This window comes from Marmota marmota, unplaced genomic scaffold (assembly GCF_001458135.2).
Source record: "Marmota marmota marmota unplaced genomic scaffold, marMar, whole genome shotgun sequence".
Lineage (NCBI taxonomy): Eukaryota > Metazoa > Chordata > Mammalia > Rodentia > Sciuridae > Marmota > Marmota marmota.
In genome coordinates this window covers 32,503,763-32,515,919 of record NW_025999900.1, presented here as the reverse complement: position 1 = coordinate 32,515,919, position 12,157 = coordinate 32,503,763, and positions in this window count along the sequence as shown.

Below are 12,157 nucleotides of genomic sequence, written 5' to 3'. Positions count from 1 at the left end.
CAAATGTCACTGTGCAGCACAGCAACAGCAGAGGGTAATTGCCTCTGTAAATGAGAGGCAGTAGGGAGATGGTAATCCTAGGGCTGCATTACCAAGGCAGCCTATATACACATGGGGGTCACTGCTTCTTGCTCTATGCCTTGCCCTTGGCCAGGATTTAGAGATCTGATTTTGAAAAACATTGAATAAGATGAAAATTGGACTTCACTAAAGATAGGCATGCAGTATAATAGAAAAAGCACAGAACTGGAGTTAATAAATACTTATACAGGAATTCTAGCTCTGCAACTGACGAGCTATTACCTTAAATAAGTAATAAACTTGTTGAACTGAAGCAAGGATATAAAAATAATAATACATATCTACTGGTATGATCAAGCTTAAAAAAACTAATATGTAAAGCACTCAGTTAAACTCCTAGCTCATAGAAACAAGGGATCATCTTTTATTATCAACACCAAAGAAGAACATTTTAGATGTTTTCACTTAAAAATATAGAATTATAAATCTAGAAAAAACGTTGAACAAAAAGAGCAAGTTACAATGACTGTATAAAGGTTGATAGGAGGCATATAGAGATTTTAAAGAAACAAAATATTGCCATTATGACTTAGAGACTAGATACAAAATGAGAATGATAAATTTCAAATTTAGAGTTTGGTGGCCTCTGCAAAAGGCTGAAAGAGACAGTGGAGGCAGTGTTAAAGGACAGGACAGGGACACTGCATGGGGCAGTGGGGCTCCAACTGTCACTGAAATGTTTCACTTCTTTAGCTGAATTGAGGGTAGGTGGGTATATATTTTTTACTGTACCTCTTTACAGGTCTGGAAAGTTTAAAAATGAATTTATTTAATTTTTCACTTCATCTCCCCTATGTTAGAAAAAAGATGAAGACATGTAACACATAAGAAAACTATCACTGGATGTTAGTTACTATCCTATTTGCTAATATTTAGGAACTTACAGAGACTTTGGTTTACATTATCTTATAGAGCCCATAAACATCAACACATTTACGTAGGGTGGATAGTAGAGAAAAATGCAGTTTTATTCTCCTTGAAGTTTAGCTTTGGCGAGTGGAGCCATGTGATCTTGGTCCATGTCCATGTTCTCAATGGCTCTGTTTCTTAATTTATTAAACTAGAATGATAATACTTATTTCATGTGGTGATTGTGATGAAATGAAATAGTATGTAGACCTAGAATATAGAAGTCTCTCAATGAATTTAAGTTCACCTGATACACAGCTTGGAGAAACCCCACAGGGAGAAACTGAGATTCTGCAGTTGTCTCTGTGGGTAAAAATGAATTACTTTGGTATGATGAAAGGCTGCAAAATATTCTCTTTTAAAATCAGCAAAACAGAAATCCATGGCTCAAACATCTGGAGGATGAGGGGGAAGTGAAGATTAGAGAATGGGTTGGGGAAACATTCCTAACATCACTTAGGAAGAATTAAGTTAACTAGTACTCTGTTTATGTGATGTTCATGTTCTACTGGCAACAGAGTCAGTAATAGAAAAATAATTGGATGTAGTGAAATCTAACAGATAAAATGTAACCATATGAGAATACCATCAACTCTAATTCTGAAACACAGCATTCATTTCCTTTTCTCTGAGAAACCTTCCTACCTCAAATGGATGCTAGAATCTAAGAAAATAGACCCAAGCTTCTTAAGTCATTTCATGACATCCCCCTCTGCCTCTCTCTCTCTCTCTCTCTCTCTCTCTCTCTCCAAGAGCTTGCAAGAACTCATCTGCTTTTAATCCTGGATAAAGAAATATATGGGATAAGAAATCATTTGAACTTGAAATACAACAATTATCAGACAATCTCTATGCTAATCAAAGTATAGCCTATCACAGAAAAGCAAAAAAAACGAGCCAAAGTAAAACCATGAGTCAGAAACAGGTTCATTAAAATAGGTGACCTTTAGCTATGCCTCATTGGCATTTTCTCCTCACAAAATATGACCACTTACATAAGACACCACGAAATTACATACCAGATATAGTTACTCTTGCTCTTTGCAAATGGGACTGCTCAAACTAGAAATTAGAATAATGTGTTGAATCCAAGCATGTGCTTTTTAAAGGAACCCAAAGGTGAGTTTGAATTTTACTGCTGATGTATGACTATGAGAACAGAAAATTTACACACGTACTCACATATACACTCACAGGTACTTTTTTTCTCTAAGCTTCTTGAATGAAGAGTTAAAGGAAACTAGTACATTGATTTTTCCCTTTGATTTTATGCCAAACAATAACATTTTATAAAGGAAGTCCTGGTGGTGTTTAGAGCAACTATGAGAATATACTTTTCAAAAAGCAAAAATTTCAAGATGAAAATATTTATGCTGTATTGATAAAAGTATTAGAGAAGTAGGCATTCTCAAATGTTATTAGTAGGTATGATCTGTGTAGAATTTGGCAACAACTCCATGTATCAAACTTTAATTGTATTTACCCTTAAATATAGTATATTGACTTCTAGGAATGTAGTCTGTAAATGTGTTCATGTATACAAGAGGTATCAGAGAGTCAATACTTCAATAACAAAAGAATAGTAAAAATCTACGTGTCAATTAATAAGCGCATTTAAATACATGGGTAACTAAAAAACAAATGCCAAATGTCTTCTTTGATATAATGAGAGCAACTAAGAACAGAGCAGGAAGGAAGACAAGGAGGAAAAGATTAACATTAAACAGAGACATGAGGTGGGAGGGAAAGGGAGAGAAAAGGGAAATTGCATGGAAATGGAAGGAGACCCTCATTGTTATACAAAATTACATATAAGAGGCTGTGAGGGGAATGGGAAAAAAAAACAAGGAGAGAAATGAATTACAGTAGATGGGGTAGAGAGAGAAGATGGGAGGGGAGGGGAGGGAGGATAGTAGAGGATAGGAAAAGTAGCAGGATACAACAGTTACTAATATGGCATTATGTAAAAATGTGGATGTGTAACCGATGTGATTCTGCAATCTGTATTTGGGGTAAAAATGGGAGTTCATAACCCACTTGAATCTAATGGATGAAATATGATATGTCAAGAGCTTTGTAATGTTTTGAACAACCAATAAAAAAAATAAAAGGAAAAAAAATAAATACATGGGTAAGACAATGAAGTTGAATATATTTTTGCCACTATAAAGAATGAAATAGACCTCAAATGTACTACATTGATTGACTTCTCAGACATATATTTAAGTATAAGAGAGGTTAAGAAATAATTTATGTAGAATAATCACACATATGTGCATACATACTTAGTTATACATAGACTATTTCTAAAAAGAGTAGAAATAGTTATTGATTCTGGGAAGACAGATTAGAATTTAAAAATAACTTTTAATTATATAGCCTATTAAATGATTTTGTTTTTCATCATATCATATATTATATTCATGTTACTAATGGTGTTAGAAAGGACAATACATGATGTTGATTCCATTTTCCCAACTGAGTTTGAAGCAAAATAAAATTAAAATAGACAAATGGAAAATTTACCTTTAGTGTTATGATTGAACTTATTTTTTTTTTTGTCATTCCACCCTTGAAATGGATGAACTAAAGATTCAAAGAAATACTGGACAATAGGAATTATCCCCATAGGAGCCCAAGACCTAGAAGTGTCTGTGTTCTGAGGACAGGGTGAGTGTAAAGTAGGGAAAGATCCTGGTGAGATCTGATCCAAGTGTGTTTATTTCTTTACTCCTTATGCCAATCAGAGAAATCATTCTTCATACCTAAAATAAGCTTCCTCCCATAATTCCCCCTAAGTAATAATAAAATTCCATCTTTCAAAGAAAACTTGAGGAGTCAGAAATAAATTCTCCTTTCTAGTGACTGAGGGAAAATATTAAATGCGAACTTAGATTGTGGAACCCGGCTCATCCTCAAGGTACAACTTCTTTGATTGTTATTTTACCATAAACAATGGCTCTTACTGATTTAAAAAAAAAAAAAAAAACTTTCCAAGGAAAATGATTCTGAAAATATTTGGTAGATAAGTTCTAGTCCAATCCAGCCATATTGAAACACCCTGGAATACTTATTATTAATATTATCTAATTCATTATAATAATATAATATTCTTAGCATCTGAGTATTTCTTGGCTTTTGTTGTTTTATTTGCTTTCATCAAGATGGTAAATGAGTGATGTCCTTTCCAGGTAAACATAAAACTGATTATTTACATGTGAACCACATTCTGTTCTCCATTGGTATGTAACTGATCATCTCCAGTGTGGATGTCAGACAGACAACACCCCTCATTTTTGCCCCTTCTGATTAGAATATTGCTTTCTTTTGCTGCAGACACCCCACATGAGTTTCACCAAGCCTACCTTTTATCTGTGGGACTTCCGTGTTAGAGAAAAAAGTGAAAGGAAAGAGGGTAATAGAACATTTTCTTTTTATCTGTCCTTTAAACTGATTATAGTTCTTCCAAAGTGTGTTCAGAGTGCTCTAACTCCCCATTAGAGTATCATTAGGATGACACCATACATTCTTAAAACATTGTGAAAAGTAATATCAGGTGTATTAAAAAGCCATGTTTTGACTTCCAGTTCCTGGGCTGGCATGTAAGAAGGCTAGAGGTTGCCAGTTCATTCTAACAAGAAGTAAAAACCCAAACAAACTGAAAAATCAACAACTCTTCTAGGATCCATCAGAAAAATGAGATCATGGGGCAAACTGGCACCCACCCCCAAACTGGAAAGATAAACTAGCAGCTACAAAGAATCACAACTCCCAGAACACAAACCCACAAGCAGAAACCTCTTCATGAACTAGTGTTGGAACAGGAAAAACTAAACTCTAATTGATACTTGCTGGAGGCTCATAAAGGACATCTGAGTGTTAGAGATTCCAGGGACCCAGTATTGATGGAGGAGGACTATGTTGTTATGAATTTTACCTCCAGGAATTCTACCAGGTTCTCCTAGTGGATGGAAAAAAAAAAAAAAAAAGATTCTCTCTTGTGTTCAGGACGGGGAAGGAGAAAAGGTACCATTTTGAAATATACCAGAGACTCTGTTCTGCCCTGAGGAGAAACTTTCATCAGAGCTTAACATGCTAGGCTTTTACTAGAATCTAAGCTAACTAGGAAAAGGGAAATAACCAACTCTACCTCCCTCTAGTTTTCCATATGGGAGAAGGGAAATACCCAACTCTTCCCCTCCTACCCTCCATGATGGGGTGAAAAGATCAGAGAAGCACTAGTGAAGTTTGCAGTTTGCAAGCTCACCCAAAAACAGACCTAACACACCACCACAGAATACTTCACCTTCTCATCCCTTATATTTACAATACTACTAAAAGCCGATTTGTAACAAAATATCTACCCAGTACCTCATAATGCTTCTCAACAAATAATCACAAGGCATACTAACAGGCAAAAAGAAAGTCTGAAAAGATTAAACAAGCATCAGCTCCAGAGTCAGATATGGCTGGAAAATTCAAATTATTAGACCATGAATTAAAAACAAAAACAAAACTATGATTATGATGCTAAGGGCTTTAATGTGACATTTTTTTTCAACATTTCACAATACAATTACAAGTAATGCAATTATCTTGTGCTTTATTTTGACTGAGGATTGTACATCAGAAGCATTGCCAACTTAGATCTTTGTATGAGATGGGCTCAACATGAATACTGAAAAATAAATATCTTGTGTTTTCCCTCTGACCTTGAACAGCAGAGAATACTACCAACTTGGAAACATTACTGTTTACAACTCCTCACACTGGGAATCAGAGGGATTTACAGGGTCAGCATGACAGGCATGTCATGAATTTGCATCATGTTTGAAATGTTACTGGCATATCACACACATGGAAGCATCCTCATTTTGCAATATGCATCTCAGTTCTTCTGTCAAGCATGGGAAGCGTGGGCAATCTGACTCTCAGATATGGTAAAAGAGCTTTCCTTTCCAGCTCCTCTGCTCAATGACATGAATCCATGCTTCTAGACTGCAGCAACTCCAAAACCTTCAGTGTTACAGATCAATGTACTTTTTTTCTTATCCATTTATTAAAATTGGTTGCTCTTATCTGGAATTAGCACAAGCATAGATCCAATTTTTAACCATCTACATGGCAAAATTTAAAAGGTTCATATCTTCAGCTTGTGCATTGTCTCCAAATTCTCTTCACCCTTTACAATACATTACATTTTATATCCAAGATGCCAAGTTTTTTAGGTTTGCTAGTTTGAATAATAAGTCTTAAGAGGACCCTAGGTAAGTAGTGTACAGGTCAGCTGCATTTTTGATTGAAGGAGAAGAAAACATACTGGAGTTGAAAGTGCAGTTCTGAAACTGTGATCTTACAGGGATGTATGCATGATAAAAAGCCTGGGTAAATCAGAGAGACGTTACTAAAAGGAGGTAAAACAATCATAAAAATATATTTTGCTTTTTTAAGAACCTCATTAATTTTCCCAAGGGCCCCTTAATAAACTGATGTTTCAAGAATTCTTTAGGTTATTGACTTTAAAAGCATTGTCTACACCTTGAGCTCTTGGAACCCATTACAAGAATTGTTATGTCCCTCAGAGTAGTGTATTTTATGGCATTTCTTGAGTGACAACTAGAAGCTAAGTGTTTATAAATATGAATAGGTAACTATGATTCCTCCTGGAGAGAAAACTTTCCAAGATTCCCTTTTCCCTGTAATAATCAGCCTAAACCCCTTACTTGGCTTAAAGATATTCAAAACTTGGTCTCAAATTCATTGGTATTGCTTGCCATCATATGCTCTTGTGCCCACATGATAATCCCATGGTACTCATTGTCATCCACTTTCAGAACATTTTCCTTTTCCCATTTACCAAAATTTTAAGGACTATATCAAGACATTCTTTCATAACACTCCCTGATCTATTAATTCAATTTCCTATAAATTCCTGTAGCATTTAATTTGATTAACTAATTAAGCCTAATAATTATACTGGTTAACAGTGCTGGCTCTGTGAATATGGAGAATGCTACATTGGGTGAATCTGGAGGATGGGTATATGGGTGTTTATTGGATTATTCTTGGCATTTTTTATAGCTTTTAATTTTTTTCAAAAGCTTAAGAAATAAATGGCTTAAGGCAGACAGTCTATTTTCAAATGCTAATGCCCAGATCTACCAGTTGTAAGTTTTGAAGTCAGATATTCTGATGTCTTCAATCTTATTTTTCCTCTCTCCCCACACCCCCAGATTTCTTTAGTTATTATGAATCTTTTGTGACTCCATATGTATGGATTTGAGGAGTATCTTTCAATTTATGAGAAAAAGTAATTGATATTTTGATGGGAATTGCATGAATCAACATATTGCTTTGAGTAATATGATTATTTAAAATTGTAGATTCTTCTGAATCATGAACACAGGATATCTTTCAATTTTTTGTGTTTTATACTTTTCATTGTAGAGATCTTTCACTTCTTTGGTTCAGTTTATTCCTAATGTGTTACTATTTTGTAGCCTATTATGAACAATCCAATGGAAAAATGGGGTAGAGAACTAACAGATACTTCTCAAGAGAAGACATGAATGGCCAATACATATACATGAAAAAATGCTCACCCTCATGAATCATCAAAGAAATGCAGACCAAAACCATAACGAGATGTCATCTCACCCCCTTAAAATAGCTATCATCAAAAAGATGAAAATAAGAAATGCTGGTATGGATATACAGAAAAGGGAGCTCTTATACTGTTGGTGGGGCTGCAAACTAGTAGGGATATTATGGAAAAAAATTATTCAAATTCCTCAAAAAACTAAAAGTTGAGCTACCATATGATCCAGCAATTCAACTACCAGGAATATATTCAAAGAAAATGAAATCATTATACCAAAAAGATATTTCCACTCCCATGTTTATTATGGCACTATTCACAAAATATGGAATCAACTCAGATAACCTTTAGGGGAAGAATGAATAAAGAAAATGTGGTATATTCACAAATTGAAATACTTCTCATGTAAAGAACACTGAAGCCCCATTATTTTCAGCAACATGAATAGAACTAGAGGTCATTACATTAAGTGAAACAAGCCAGACACAGAAAGACCAATACCACATGTCCTTCCTCATTTGTGGAAACTAATAATTAAACCTTGTGGAGGAATGGGATGTAAAAGTGATCACCAGAGATAGGAAGGGGAGGGGGAGGGAGGACACAAAGATGGATAAGAGGCATCACTTCTGATATAACAGGGGTATTTATTATTGAATAAAATACATTTATTTATTGGCTAAAAAATCTATGATAATTTCAAAATAACCAGATGACTAAGAAATTCCCAATACACAGAAATGATTCAAGTTAAAGAAGTTATCATATTATTACCCTGATTTGACTATGATGTATGCTGTACATGTATTGTATTAGCCTAATGTGAACCATAAAAACTTACAAATTAAAAAAAAGGCTGAGCTCAACACTTCAAAATAAGTTTATTATTTAGATCAATAGCTCTAATTGTTACTGTATATAATGCAATACAGCACAGTGGTTTATAATTTGATATTTGTAGTCAGATTACTGAAGTCATGCCCTGACAGCCACAGCTCACTCACTATGTGACTCTACATGATGATGCACAAAGTTGATCTTGCAGATAAGCAATAAAAATGGTTATATCTATTTATTGCCTTTTAATAATTATTTATAAAAATATTTGATCTATTTTTATCATAAAAATCCTGAATTTTATTGATTAGACTAATTTATTGAGGTACAAAAAACATACAATAAAACCCACCAATATATAATATATAGAATTTTATGAGCAAACTCTAAATTTCTTAAAGTCAAAGACTCCTTCTTATAGTTTGAAATATACCTTTTTAATAAACAAAAAGCAGAGAAGATAATGGCTATTTGAGAACTATTACTTGCCTTGAAACCAGACTGAATTCCTTCTTTCCTGCAAGGGAGAGCTAGAAAACATCAAGTTTTCACATTGGAGAAAGAGCTAGGTGAAGGGGGGAAAGCCCACTCATATTTTTTAATCATCACAGTGAGTAATTGGCTCATAGTTTATATTCTTAAATATTTAATGTGGTGAATCAAATAATTTTTAAAAGAACTAAGCTTATTAAAATTGAGGAAAAATTGGTGGGGAGAGAGAATCAAACAATTCTTGCTCCGGGGGCAGGAAGATGCCAACAGTGTCCACGAACCAGGAATGGCAAACAGTTTTATTCCATGTGCCAACTGTGATGGGAGGCAGTTGCTGGCTTTTAGTGCTGAGAGAGATTTGGGACTTATTAAGAAATGTAACTAATGCTCACACTCAGGGGTATTAATTAGAGTAATGTCTGCTATAAACATGAAACCCTCAGTTGCTAGACTCAATTGAAGCTTACTTCTTGCCATTGCAAAATCTAAAAGGGGTGCTTGTGACAGAGGGCAGGAGAAGCATGGAGCATTCTCTGCTGTATGAAGTCCCTGATGGGCCCGGATGGATGGCAGCTCATCTTTCTTCAATATATTCCTTTTGTGCTTCTAGTGTAGGAATTATACACTGGCCTCTGAGATTTTTGATTGAGCTAGACTGAACTTGAGATTGGTGGCAGAGGACTTTCTTTTTCCTGAAGAGTGTATTGGGCTCTGCAAAGTACAGGTCCGCAGTGGGCCATGAGAAAGTACAGGAAAGACATTAAAACAGCAACAAAAGACTATTTAGGAGGCTTCAGGTCTAAGACATACAGGAAAACAGAGAAGGTGTCATTGAAAGTGGTGAATCTCAATGGCAGATTAAAAAAAATGGAGTAGAGTACTCATGGAGAACTCATTTTTCTTCTCATTTCTCTTATGTGCCTTATTGCAATGGACAGTGCAGGAGATTCTGAACCTTTAGATGAATGCTCAGAAATTGGCTTCAAATAAAGTCTTATTTTTATTTGTCAATTTAAAAAAATTCAGTGTCTTAAAAAATCACTAGCATTGGAAAATTTCTAGTCCCTCACCCCCAAATTTTCTCTTCTCAATACACTTATAGTTAAGAGAATCATTTGCATCCTTGTTTGACATGCCCAACCAGACCAATGAAATAGACTTATCCTGTTCTTGGAAATACTGGGAAAGTAATTCTCAAAGGGTGCTTCTGTCATTCTAGGTTTCCTGTATCTTCAAAAGAAAAGGTGTTACTTTTCTGACTGGTGAGACTATGAAGAGACTGAAACCACAAGGCCTCAGGCTTTGGCATCTCATCTGGGGAATCTATTCTTGAAATTCCCAACCTTGGAGGAGAAGATAGGGGCACAGGGAGAGTGCTCTGTAGTCCTGTGACTCAGTGAGTTATTCAATTCTGAGTGAAATGTGCAAAGAAGCCCTATTATGGTCTTATTTCAAACCATCCTTTCTAAATTCAACTCTATTATCAATAAAGTTTACATTTTGAATATTTATTTTTCTGACTCTTGTGCACATCTCACCTGATCCTTAAGCACACAGAGAAAGGGTGCCATTCATTGGCTCCCAACTCTTGACAATTAGCAATTTTGCTGTTTCTTTTGTGAATCGTTTTTAGCTTATTCTATTGCTTCCATGGCTCTTAATAATAATGATGATGATGATTCAAACAAATGCAGCAATTTTAATACTATTCTTCCAGATTCTCGGAGAAATGTAAAGGTAATATAAGAAAAAGCAGAGTATTAAATATTTCATTTCAGTGGAATCTAGAAGCTTGATTTCCCCAGAGACCTATTTTTTTTTCAGACCTGGAATATTAGCACTAGCTGAGTCAAGGTGACAAGGAGATGTATTGAAGTTTAGAAAGCCTTGGTCTCTTCAATGAACTTTCCTGGGCAGTTTTACCTCCAAACACTTCTTGCATAGCAGACAAAAGAGGGTTTAGATGGTGTGTATGTTTTTAAGTTAAATTATTGCTCCCTAGAATGCAATATGACTCTAGCCTACACTTCATGAGGGCCAACAATATGGCTAAAAAGCAAGAAATAGTAATAAAGCCATAAAGATGAAAGAGATATCTACTTCAGATGGTCTGACTTGTTTTATGGCTAAAGACAATTACCAATTTCAATTGTTAAGGAAACTTGAAGTAAAGACTAATTCTGCTCATCCCAACCTTTCCATATTTGGTAAACTTAGATCAGTGTTGGTAACATATGGTTAATCAATCTTCCTTGAAACTCATCTGTGATGAAAAATAAAATTATTCCCAAATCTGTTGTGTAAACTATCCTTTTCATCAACTGAAAACTTCTTACATTCTTGGTTTGCTTCTCTTCACCCACTTGTAAATTATCTCACATGTTCCTCCTCATAAGCAGAACGATGCAATCTAAGAGTTTGCAAACCAAGTAAGCATAAATAAATCATGCATTTAAATTGGAATTCACTGCAAAATCCTCTCTGATTCAGCCACAAATTTCCCCCTATGTGCTCACTGTCTTCTATTTTGCCCTGAAAGATAAAAGTATGTGGGGTGGAGGGCAGTAGATTTCTAAGGAAAGCAAAATCATACTTTACCTTAAGGCGAAAAAAGAGGATCTCCCCCACCACCCCTTGGCCATTTTAATGTGAGTAGCCATGCTGTTCTATAAACTTAGTTCTGGAGAAAGCCTGTGCTTCTTTTACCCAATGCTTTTCCCATTCCCCCTGAATTTATTTCAAAAGTAAGGAGACCTAATTAAAACTATTTGCTTTACTACCAGAGTGGCCCTGGAAAGACACAGGGATTGCTCAAAAAGGGGCTAGGAAACCAAAGAAAACTTGGAGCTCTGCTGTTCTTTGTGGGCAAAGAAATGAGAAGGAGGAAAGGTTAATGTTATTGAAGAAATTTGGAGAGTGAGGACAGGTGTTAGGACCCCAGGCAAGAGTTGAGACTGTGGGAGATTCTATACCTGGAATGAGGGTATCTGCTGGTTTTGGAATATCCAGTGACAGCCCTGACCTATTTGCTCTCTGGGAGTGACGGTGTTATTACTTGCAGTTTAGTGTGTCAACCTCCATGTTTACTGAACCCTGGATGCCAAAGGATACATACGACATGACAAACCCCGATAGCTTTATTATCAGTGGTTTAATTTCCTTGCTGTTCTCTAGAGAGTCTATCCCTACACTCGAGAATATTATAAACATGAAGTGATAAAACTAACTATATTTGAGAAA